The sequence below is a fragment of the Nicotiana tomentosiformis genome, chromosome 2 (assembly GCF_000390325.3).
Source record: "Nicotiana tomentosiformis chromosome 2, ASM39032v3, whole genome shotgun sequence".
In the NCBI taxonomy this organism is placed as follows: domain Eukaryota; kingdom Viridiplantae; phylum Streptophyta; class Magnoliopsida; order Solanales; family Solanaceae; genus Nicotiana; species Nicotiana tomentosiformis.
In genome coordinates this window covers 9,105,407-9,118,292 of record NC_090813.1, presented here as the reverse complement: position 1 = coordinate 9,118,292, position 12,886 = coordinate 9,105,407, and the positions used below count along the sequence as shown (strand labels likewise).

Sequence of the window (12,886 nt, the reverse complement as noted above, 5' to 3'; positions counted from 1 at the left end):
TATTGATCTTCAAAGTGATTCAACTTGACCTTGAAAATCAAAACAAAATGTTATCAGTAAGCTACTTCCTCGAAGAACATATCAGCACAATAGCAAAGAAGGAACCGTCTGATAGCATTTAATTTTTGATAGTTACTCCTATATGTTTGCCATTGAAAACTTTTTGTACGGAGAAATTAGGAACTACTACGTATACTAGAATTGCTCTAGTGGTGAGCACCCTCCACTTCCAACAAAAAGGTTGTGAGTTCGAGTCACCCCAAGAGTAAGGTGGGGAGTTCTTGGAGGGAGGAAGCCGAGGGTTTATCGGAAATAGTCTCCCTACCCTAGGGTAGGGGTAAGGTCTGCGTACCCTCCCCAGACTTCACTAGTGAGATTATACTGAGTTGTTGTTGTACGTATACTACAATAGTAATTTGGGAAGTATTAGGACTTTCACTAAAATGAAATAGTGCTCGATTTGTATTAGCTCTCCAAGAATTACAAGCCTACGAAATTTGACCGCTATAAAGGCACGAGACCCGAGCCAATCTATTTTCAATTGTTACATTTTTTCTCTGCACTTTTTCACCCTTAATTTTCGTTGCCTTGTTCAGTGTTTCAACTTCTGACATTCGTTCACTTGCCCCTCCTTTGTACTTATACAATTTTACAAATACAAAAATATCCAAAATTCAGAATCTGTAGTGCAACAATGCGAGGTAATAAAAGTGGTATAATCTTTCCTTGTTAGGATCATCGACCAGCCACAATATGATGTCGTATGAACAACTCATACCAATAACTGCTCAAATAAATCTACGTTGCCAATCCCACAGAGAAGAAAGATGTTTTGGTCATGTATTCTCGGTATTGTTTATAGAAGAACTCGTTCTCACTGATTAATGCAAATGCATCAGAAGACCTAATAATACCGCCATCTGAGGTATAGAATTCTAACATAGGATGAAATGACACTCTTTTCCTGAATTCTAGAGTTGACCCAGCCATCACTCCTTCTCATCCTGTTTTTCAAAATGCCTCTGATATGATCATGTCGATGATAGAGGATAATTCCATTTTTAGGGGAGGGGTGATTCCATCTTCTTTCCCCGTGAGTTTCAAAAGCTGTGGAAATAAAAGGTGATTGTAGATCAGTAAGCCAATTAATGGTTATGCACTACATGAAAAAAAAAACTGTGAAAGATGTTGGTGCATAAGGTGTGGAAATTAGAAGAATAGGTAAATAAAAATAAACTTGTAATCATGCTATTTAAAGAGTATGTTGCATTTGTTTTTTCTTGAATGGAGTTCTCCACTTGGAAAAAAACTGTAATGCCTATTGCATAACGAAGGTAAGTTAAAAAGTGGCAGTGTAGCTAAACCAATTCTTTTCTACAAAGGTTAGAGCCTAAAAACAATGCAGGCAAGAATTAAAAGTTAATCTTCTATTTAAAAACCTAGTTAGAAATAGCACTCCCCTAATTGTCAATACATATAAAGATTCATGATCACTTATTTCACATGTACCATTCAATTTTCTTTTTTCTTCACTCAATTATATATGTCAAAATGCATGAGTCCATGTATGTTTTTCAAAATAACTTTAATGCCGGTACCAATATATAAAAATAACAGGGAACAATAACTGAACTACAAATATATCACATGAATAGTAAGGTAAGACCGGAAAAATATAATGAAAGCAAATGTAAATGATCTACATATATCATGAAAGATAAATCCTGATCCCAGAGTCAATCTTATGGTGAACTTTTTTTTTAGAGAACATCTTTTTTAATTGTGGCAAAAATCTACTTTGATTCTTTTCCAAAAAACAGTTTAGTTTGATTCATAGTAATCAACAAATTACAGCATATAAAAACTGAATTATAAATGTATCATAATAGCAAGGTACATGTCATGACTCATAAATAGATCGGAAAGACACTAGGAAAGCAAATGTAAATGAATTACATTTGATATATCATGTAAGATAAAATCCAGTTACAATGATCATATAAAAATTAAAGGCCATCCTTAACTGTTCCTGATAATTCCATGAGTCAACCTTATGGTAAAATTGTTTTTGGAGAACAATTGTGTTCATTTTGGTGAAAGACTACACTGCTTCTTTCCTGGAAATGTTTTAGCTTTATTTGTAGTAATCTACAAATTACAGGGAAGAAAAATTGAATAACAAATGTATCACAATAGCAAGGTACATGCTTTAAATATCCACCCTTTTAGTTTTAATTCACATCACCAGTGTTTCTGAAGGAAATAACAATCAATCATACCCAAGTCAGACATACGGTAATGAACCCTAAATGACCATTAAAATATAATCCAAAATTAAACAGCAAAATAAAATAAGTTGTTATAGCATCTTCTTGTAGATACCAAAGTTGAAGGTTTACCGGTGGTGACGAATTTGCGGAAGATCTATCAGAATGGCTGTGAGAGTTCCTTGAACATATGAAACTATAATGGTGGCAAAGAGATGTGGCTTCGCATACCCTCCTGAAATTGAAAAGCCTGATTTTTAGCTTGTCGTTTGTGAATCGGCAGCTTTATTCCTCTTTCATTGGTCTTAACGGAGGTAGAAGTAATTAGTATTGTGAAACGGTGCCTTTTTTAAGTAATAATTGATTTTGTCTTAAAATGTGAGTAATAAATGTAAAAACAAAAGAGATAATAGATAAATACATTTCTTGATTTATGAGAGGTGCCAACTCATGTTTCTCAAAGAGCTACCTTTACACTCTTTATCAACATTCAACAAAGCAAGAGACTAATAATCTACATGTTATTGATCTTCAAAGTGATTCAACTTGACCTTGAAAATCAAAACAAAATATTATCAGTAAGCTACTTCCTCGAAGAACATATCAGCACAATAGCAAAGAAGAAACCGTCTGATAGCATTTAATTTTTGATAGTTACTCCTATATGTTTGCCATTGAAAACTTTTTGTACGGAGAAATTAAGAACTACTACGTATACTAGAATTGTTCTAGTGGTGAGCACCCTTCACTTCCAACAAAAAGGTTGTGAGTTCGAGTCACCCCAAGAGTAAGGTAGGGAGTTCTTGGAGGGAGGAAGCCGAGGGTCTATCGGAAATAGTCTCCCTACCCTAGGGTAGGGGTAAGGTCTGCGTACAAACTACCATCCCCAGACTCTACTAGTGGGATTATACTGAATTGTTGTTGTTGTACGTATACTACAATAGTAATTTGGGAAGTATTAGGACTTTCACTAAAATGAAATAGTGCTCGATTTGTATTAGCTCTCCAAGAATTACAAGCCTACGAAATTTGACCGCTATAAAGGCACGAGACCCGAGCCAATCTATTTTCAATTGTTGCATTTTTTCTCTGCACTTTTTCACCCTTAATTTTCGTTGCCTTGTTCAGTGTTTCAACTTTCTTTTCCAAAACATGTGTATTCCATACAAATAAGCATATGAGTAAAAGGTAGAAATGGTGGAATTTCAACAACAACAACAACTAGGTTCAATTCCAAACTTAAATCGGGGATACGGTGGAATTTTATCTGGTCAAAATGGCAGAGAAAATAGAGCACAAAACCTCAATAGCATCAGCTTTTTCCTTGAGGCTCTGATCCTTCTTATGGCGAGCTTTGCCTAAAACAACCTTTTTCTGATCATATCATTAAAATTTCGGAAACATAATCTTGGTTTTTCATCTTTGTTCTCTCATTAGCATTCGTATCTCTATATCTTATCCAGAAATTATTCTGGTTGAACTACTGGCTTCACTAGACCACTTTTATTTCTGCTCCATGTACTACTGGACTAAGGGTGACAAAATGATTAAAAAAAAATATTTAATCATCCATATTATTCACTAAAAAATGGGTTGGATAATAAACTTTTTAAAAACGGGTCAAATATGGATAAGAACCATATTATCCATTTAGAAAATGGATAACCAATGAGTCTAACTTATACATTTGTAAAACCTCAAATTGAGGGTTCCTCAAGTTAGAGAGACTAAGAATTCTCCCAAAATTGATCATATTATCCACCAGTTAACCCGTTTTTTTATCCGTATTAAATATGAGTCGGGTCGAATAATTTATCATATTTTTTCATTACCCGTTTTCGACCCGAACCTTGTCCGACCCGACCCGCACGCTTGCCACTCCTATAATGGACGTGCTTTTCTTTATCCTCTTATCAGCTATGCCATCAGATGAGCTAGCCAGCTATGCTTGATTTAACGATGAGCTACTGCCATTGGACCAGGATGATCCAGATTGGAAACTTGTTTTCCTTGATGAAAAGCCACTAGAGGATGAGTCTAGACAAATTTTCAATTCTTCCTAGAGACATGTCGTTAGCACCCAGTGGCCAGTGCTTATGCATCGGCCTTCAGACACAGTGAGAGAAGTTATATTGATATATGTCTCAAGTCTTTCTTACAAAACTTAAAGCATAGCTGTTACTTTTCCTGAAACATCAAGATGCCATTAGTGGAAACAACCTCTCTACTCCCTCGGGTAGGGATAAGGTCTGCGTACACACTACTCTCCCAAGACCCACTTGTGGGATTTCACTGGGTTGTTCTTGTTGTTGTTATCAAGATGCCATTAGTAGGAGTCCACAAGAAGATCAGAGCGGTATAATTTTCTGAAGAATCTAATTTCACATCTTCAACTGTGCTTCTGCCTCTGCAGCATGCTCTTCATCGCTAGTTTATCTTTTAAGGTATTGCATTTCTCCCTACAAGAATATAGCCAGAGTCTAGTCGCCCAAGAAGTTCGTAGTGATTGAATACTGTCACATTAAGCGTTGTTTTTATCTAGCAGCCAATATAGCTTCCTCAAGCTCATCAATAGGTGATGTTAGTTTTTCAACTTTGCAACCTCTTGTATGTGTATCTTGTTGTCCTCTTCCTGCAGAAAGAATCAAGATGCTTTACATGAAAATCTTGATAGTGGCGATATATGCGCCTATTGATATCACAAACTGATGGACCATAAGCAGATCTCGTCTATATCTAGAAGAACAACTTCCTTAATCTAGAGCTTTCTTGTCATCCTGCAGCTTGGTCAAACAGACTCTTAATCTCCCATCGTCTCCCATTTGTAGTACAACCCCTCAAGATATTCGATTTGAAGTATACAATGGAGTCAAAGAGAATAGGACGCAAATTGATTTGTAAAGTTAAGCCTGAGAATAGACTCATGCACCATGCTTGAGAACAATTTCCTTAATCAATTTATGATAATGTACTTCTACAAACATACACAGAAAGGAAACAAATAGTACTATCACCTAAGTTCTTTACAAATTAACTACTAGAGAAACTGGACTGGCGCATTGAAAGGGTACCTTTTACTAAAGTGAAATATTGCCCTTTCCGGACTGCAATTAATTGGACATTGGAAGCTTACGAGCTCCATCCATTTCTGCAAACACAAGCTAATTTCATCACCTTTACAAATAAACATACAAGACCTGCAATTTCTTCTTCCAATGAAAACCATTCCTTGACCAAGAACATGTGCATCTAATGAAAGTAAGACATTATGTTTTTTCTTCCTAATATGAAACATAAATAAATGAGCCAATCTATTAAGCCAAAGCTAGTTCATGACCTATCTTCAGACATTTACGGTTAGAGGCTCACTTTCCCTCTGATGTATACAGCTCTTATTGATTTGATACAAATGATCCAAATTTAGTCCATCGTCAGCAGAAAAATTTGATAGTACAGGGTTATTCAAAAGCATCACCTTGTTGAAATTGCATGATCATTAACAGGTCCCTTGGCCGCACTGGTGCGCCCTAAGCTTTGATCATGCTCATTGCCATCACGGATTGCAGCAATCTCATTTTCAATGGCTACAAGTACTTCTTTCTGCACTTTTGGCCTGAAGTTCATTGCCTTGTTCAATGTTTTAACTTTCTTTTTCCAACATCAATGTATTCCATACAAAAATAAGGATAGGATTTAAAGGTAGAAAACAAGAGGGATACAGTGTATATGGTGGAAAATCATCTGGTCAAAATGTCAGAGAAAATAGAGCATGGACCTCAGTAGCATCAGCTTTTTCCTTAGGCTCTTATCCTTCTCACAGCAAGATTTGCATAAAACAATAACCTCTTTATGAAGCAAATCATCTAGTGCTCCAGAAACATATGAAATTCCATCCGAGATAGGGTCTAGACTAATTTCAATTCCTCCAAGAGACAAACATCATTAGCACCTAGATGGTATGCTTCGGCCTTCAGACACATTGAGAGAAGTAACACTGGTAAACGTCTCAAGTCTTTCTTTCCAAAATTTTAAAGCAAAACTGCTGAGAAATCAAGACATCAAGATGCCATTAGGACAAGAGGGGGTTGCTCAGATGGTCAGTACCCCCACCTACAACCCCAGGGTCGTGGGTTCGAGTCACCAAAGGAGCAATAGCTCCAACAAAGTGGGATCAAAGGGGAAGGAGGAAAAAAAAAGATGCCATTAGTAGGAGTCTACAACAAGTGCAGAGCAGTATAATTTTCTGAGACATCAAGTTTCTCACCTTCAACTGTGCTTCTGCCTTTGTGTAGCATGCTGCACTCACTAGCTTATCTTTTAAGGTATTGTGTTTCTCCCTACAAGATTATAGAGAAGAAATATTAGTCCCTAAGCATTGATACTCTTAACTTCTCCATACGTGTGTATATCCATATATGAAATTTGATGTCATTCTTTATAGTGAACTCTCTTTTCTTATCTCGCCTTTTTGGTTGGACCTCTCATTTGCAATAAATTCTAAACTACATGAACAGAAGAGGGTCCACAAAAATATTGGAGTAGTGCAAAGAGTAATAAATAGTGAAGCGAAAGAGTTTCCATTTAAAAGGGGATAACATTCTGGAAAGGACTTGATGGAACTACAACAACTAAAAGGGAAGATTAAGGATGTTGACTTGCTTTGCTGTCACAATATTTTCCCTCGCAGGACACCAAACTTGTAGGGAAGGTTCTATAATAACGCTGCTATGACAGTTACAAGAAAAGCAATATAATGACACAACAGCAGACATGCCCAGTTATGGGCATTACTGTCATTGGCATCTTTCCAGTCATTTGCAACAACAATTTCTACTCTATTTGCAGATATCTTTGCACGGGCCAGCTCATAATTTATATGTATAAACTTAAAAAAAACAAACAACCAAAGAACAGATAACCAATTAAAAAAAAGCTATCAATAAAGAAGAGTTAAAAAGTTGATAGCCATTTAAATTATTTTCTTGAACTGTTCTCTGGTATTCTTGTACAGCAGCATTTGCTGCAGCTCCACCAGCCAATATAGCTTCCTCAAGCACATCGACAGGTAATGTTAGTTTTTCAACTTTGCAACCTCTTGTCTTGTCTGTGCATTATGTTTTCCTCTTGCTTCAGAAAGAGTCAAGATGCTTACATGAAAATCTTGATAGTGGCAGCTAACAGGAGAATATGCTCCTATTGGTATCACAAAACTGAAGGACCATAAGCAACCTGGCATACCGCTCTCTGTTTCATCAGATCTTGGTTTGCCTTTGCAGGTTTGCCAATGCCATATAATTAATAGTTCGTTGAGTCGTTCTGCCTCCAGTACAACAGCTTCTTTAGATGTAAGTTGATCTAGAGCTTTATTGTCGTCCTGCATTTGTAACCCATCCTCCAAACAGGCATGGATAGAAGATAAGAAGAATCACCTTTACTAAACTTAAACAAGGTAGCACATGCAATTCCTCAAACAAATGCAAAGCGCTAAAGTTGTATGTACCTCTAATTGGGCACACTTTAAGCCTCTAACTCTTGCCTCCAGGGGTGTGATAACTGCCCTAATAGGAGGCATTTCATCATATTTTATGCAGCATGAACTCTCAAGTAGTAGCTTCTTTTTTCTGCTGTGGATTTTGTAGCCAGAGCTTCTTTTTTCTCATCATTTATTTTATTAATCAAGATTCCCGAAACACACAGAACTTGCAATATATATAAAACAATCCGTTTGAAAATGTTAGCTTCTAAATATCACAATGAATTTCTCTTGTCACTGTTAAAGATACTACAATGAGTACAAATATTAAAAGTAGGTAGACATGTACCTTTCTTTCATGGAGAGATACTGATTTATTTAAACAGTAACTGGACATACAAATTCTTTATTAGCAGATTCTACATTTATAATTTTTCTCCTTTTACTTATTTTTTTCTTCTTATTTGGCCTCAAAAAGTCCTCGCATAGAAAAAATTACAAATGTTTTATAGTTCTAGTTGATTGGAGAGATCAAAAGGACAACAACTGGCTAGGTTTCTGATCTTCGTCATAGCAAACTTCCAGCTTAAAATAAAATAAAATTAAAAAGCAAAATCATCAAACAAACCCATTTAACACCTACTTTCGTCAATTTCCCGTCTTGTGGAATTTCTGAAATCTTCCAATGTTCCATAACCCTATACAAATTGTTAACATCAAACGGCCTGCTTTCATTTAGATAGATATCTGAAATCTTCGCATATGAAAGCTGACTCAATTCCACTTCGTGCACTGCAGAACGACACTCTCTCTGTCCCTCATCGGCAATATAAAGCACAGAAAAGGCATTTACAAGCACAGATGACGAAGATGAAGTTCACGACCTTACTTGAACAGGATCTGTTCTATAGGCTCGTACCACTGTATCCTTGAGTTCTAAGGAGACAGGAAACCAAGTCTGGTTGATGAGACATGGCCATTGGACCAGAGCGTGATTAACAGCTCCCACGGCCCTCGGGTTATATGGTGCCGTAGATGATCGTTCTTAGCCCCCTAACCATGGGTGTTGGGATGGTCTAATGGCTGTCTGACAGACTACAATTCCTTTTTTTTGCTCTTGATATTCTCCATTTCTGTTACTTGAAGTTGAGCTGAATCCCTCCTGCAAATTTCACCATAGATGACTGCTAAAATTCACCATTCATATTCACTAGAATAACTTTTCGAGACAACAAGCCTTCCCTATAAGCTAAAGCAATCTACTTCACCTAAATTGTATATTGTTTTTAGACTAGTCAGGCGCTTTGAGCGCGTGTAATGCACGTATCAATGAATATATAAATTTTTAAAAATTACATAAATAATATATTTTTCGTTATTGAACAAACACTAAAGAAAGAAATGTAAGTTCCTAAAATAACTAATTTTAATCTCACTAAGCTAGCTCAATAAAATAAAGAAATCCTATTCCACATAAGTTTTTATATGTCCTTATTATGATTTATGAGGCGTGAAATATCTTATAAAATTTATTATTATCTTTGTTACTAAACACTATAAGAAAGTAACACAAGAAAATATTTTTACCACAATTATTCAAAGATAACAAAATAAATTAAAGAATTTGAATCTTTTGGTATTTTAGAAATTTGTGAGTGATGAGGTAGAACTCCTCATAGAAAAATGTTAATAAATAACAATAAAAATTTTAAGTAACTAATATTGAATTACAAAAATATATAATACTATATTAAAAATTATAGGAAATTATCATTTATTGGAATGTTACATATATCTTTTATATGTAACATTTTAAAAAATTTGATAATTTTGTCCATAACAGCGAGAAAATATTTAAATGTCAAATGTTATTATAGGTGTATAACAGTCATTCACTATAAAAGTTTAAAAAATTATAATAAAATAATGATATTATACAGAGATTTGACTGAGTGTGAAAATCAAGCTACAAAAACATGTGATAAATTGTAATGTAATTTCTATTTCTTAAGTTAGATTTCAAATCAAGATACTTGTTTATTCTGTAATATTTTCATCATTCCATTTTTATGGTCGCACAACTATCAATGTAACAAATGCAACTCGTTATATGTAGGCGCATAGCTATGTAGAGCCAAGGATTCAATTGAATCTCATTTCAGAAAATTATAATATACAAACAGGGAGTCGAGGGTATATTAGAAACAGTTTTTCTATCCTCACAAAATAGGAGTAAAGTCTGCATACATATTCCTCTTTCTAGACCCCGTGGTGTGGGATAATACTGGGTATATTGTTGTTGTATAATATACAAATATAACAAAATTGATTTTTGGTTATATATAGATTATTAAAATTCTTTAACATTAGGAAAGATTTTAATAAAATGACAATGATGATTCAAATTTTGGTTTAGATCACAAGTTTAAATTGATGTAATATTTTTTTATTCCCCTTATATAAGTTCTGGTTCCACCACCGCTCGTATGTTCAACTTTCTTCCGCATTAAATTTATGTCAAAGTCTTAAAAAAATTAAGGAAAGTGCTAACTACTCAGTTATTGTTAATTATATGCTCTCTCTGTTCATAATTTCTAAAAAATAATTATCTCAAATTATTTGTCATTTTAGAAGTTCTAGACAAACTTAATTGTCATTTTCTATTTTACCCTTAGTACTAATTGTTCTTGAAGACTACTAATACTTAAATTGTGTTGTAATATTATGATGATTTAAATACCAATAAGATATAAATAAGGGTAAAATAGTCAAATAAACCTCTTAATTATTATATTTTCTCAAGAGAAGTGAAAAATAATTAAGTATTTTACTGTCTCAACATGCTTCTTGCAATTTAAGAATTTTATCAAATTGCTGAGTTGTATTTACTCATAATCCCTACACATCTCAAGTGTGGTAAGGTTAAATTAAATACTCCTTACTCCCAGACAAAGTGAAACTACTTACTATTCAATATCTAAAATAATTTTCATTCATTTTTCTACTATAAAAGTATGCGGTCTATATAACGGAATAATACCTCAATTCTCTTAAAATTTGTATTATCAGCACTAAGTGATGGATTGATAGCTGATATAAATCGTTAGTTGTCATAATCTCTCGGCAGATGAAGCATTCTTATCTCAATTTACAGAAACATAATGGGCCGAAAAATTATAATAATATTTATGAAGTAACAAGTTCTAAATAATGGGCCGAAAAATATTGGGCTAGAATTGGATAGGGACCGCGCGAACGCAGGCCCCCACTACCACTTGGGCCGACCTTAGGCGGACACCCCTCCTAAAGTGCAATGGAGGTCACCAACCTAGGCCATGGGTCTTGTTGATCTCAGCCCATTTCTTATACTAAGCCTTTCGCTCCCCTTTACCTTCAAACTGCCGATGTGGGAGCAATCACTCACAATGAAGCTGCCATTCTTTTGGCTTTCTTTTGAAATTAAAAATTAGACTATATTTCTTTTTAATACAAAAACAATAATAATAATTATTATTATAATAAAAGTGCTTTATTTTGAAGAGTAATTGTTTAATTATGCAATTTTATGCTTAAACTGAATAAAACCATAATATATGAAATATAGACATAGAAATAAAGAGCTAATATATGATCCTCAAGATTTTACGATTTTTGAACGATGAGAATTGACATGGCATTGCAGATAATATCTAACAATAAACTAAAATTACTTAACAGACACCCAAATTGATAACCAAAATTAGATTTGATCTATATGATACTAAAATCACCTAGTTGAGCAGATAATGCATTTGATTATGGAAAAGAGAAGCCAATATATAAATAGTAGCACGAGTTGCAAAATGGTTTCAACCAGCAGCCTATACATCCTCGTCACATGATTATCAAAGAGTAGACTGATAATCATTTTAGTTTGTTAAAGCTTTTGTCCTGCCATTTTGTTCATTGCCTTTGGTGATTCACTAAGTAGGAAGACTCATTTCCAAACTTCACCTCTCCCAACAAAAGTTAAGCCTAAGACACGGTCGCAGACTCAAATGACTGCAGCATGTTTAAGAACAGTTTTCCTCAATCAAAATATCAGAATGAATTTGTACAAACATACAGAGAAATGAAACTAATATCACCTAAGTTTCTTGAAAATTTGTAGAGTTGGCCAAGAAAAACTGGAGTGGCATATTGAAGAAACACATTCCAGTACAGGTACCTTTTCACTAAGAAGAAATAGTGCCCTTTTGCAGTTGGACATTGTATTTCTTGACTTAGAAGCTTGTCTTTTGTGCAAAAACAAGTCTGCCTTTGCTTTTTCTTGTGAAAACCATTCCTTGATCAATACATGCGCATCTAATGAATTATGACACTATGAGTTTTTTTTCTTTCTCATAAGCAGAAGTACAACTGTGGTAATAAAAGTATTCTAACCTTCTCTTGAAACTAAGAAGAGAACAAAGAGAGTTCAAAGTGTTCTCACTCCTTTGCTTGGTTTAAATACAGTCAAACATCTCTATAACAGTCTTGTTTGTTCCGAATATTTTTAGATGTTATATTGAAATGCTGTTATAGACAACATATATTATAACATAACATAAAAATTGGTTCCGGAAAAGCTTAGCTTTTATAGTGAAGTGTTATTATATAGGAATATTGTTATAGAGAAGTCTGACTGTAGTATGAAAACATTTTTCTCCGGGGGCACACTTAATTAATGAACATGAGGCTAGGGAAAATGTCACAGTTTTCCGATCATTTTCCTCCTTTCCTAAACCATCCTTTCCCTCATTACCAAACAAGATGTTGCAGAACTGTTTTTAGATGCATTCTCCCCTTCAGCAAAGCGTTAACAATGCATGTACAGGGGAACTACAAGCCCAATAAGAAGTGTCGAAAGATGTTATCAACTTCACCCTTATAAATGTTCTAGATAGTACTAGATGATATAAGCTCACCAAGATTATGAGCCTTCAAAATTTGACCACTAAAAAGGCACCAGGCCAAAGCCTAAGCTCAACCAATCCATAAGGTTTGAGGCTCTCACTTTCACACTGATGTATACAGCTCACAAGCTTAAATTTGGTCCATTTTATGAAGAACAATTTAATAGAACAGGGTCATGCAAAAGCTTCACCTCATTGAAAGTGCATGACCA

General features: G+C 34.7%; 1 long non-coding RNA gene and 1 other non-coding gene across 8 annotated transcripts; one reads left to right on the top strand and one right to left on the bottom strand.

The window, feature by feature from the left end:
* Positions 1-4,385: 4,385 nt before the first annotated feature.
* On the bottom strand, positions 4,386-9,011 carry LOC104101317 (uncharacterized). Of its 7 annotated transcripts, none has more exons than XR_011413636.1 (4): positions 6,532-9,011; positions 5,743-6,309; positions 5,339-5,415; positions 4,386-4,899 (listed from the first exon to the last, which is right to left on the bottom strand). It is a non-coding gene; the product is annotated as an uncharacterized lncRNA (long non-coding RNA). The 7 variants fall into 7 exon arrangements; XR_011413640.1 differs by having other exon boundaries at positions 5,743-6,306; XR_011413641.1 differs by having other exon boundaries at positions 5,743-6,235.
* On the top strand, positions 8,620-8,837 carry LOC117276035 (small nucleolar RNA U3). Its single transcript, XR_004506267.1, has one exon. It is a non-coding gene; the product is annotated as a small nucleolar RNA U3 (small nucleolar RNA).
* Positions 9,012-12,886: the final 3,875 nt, after the last annotated feature.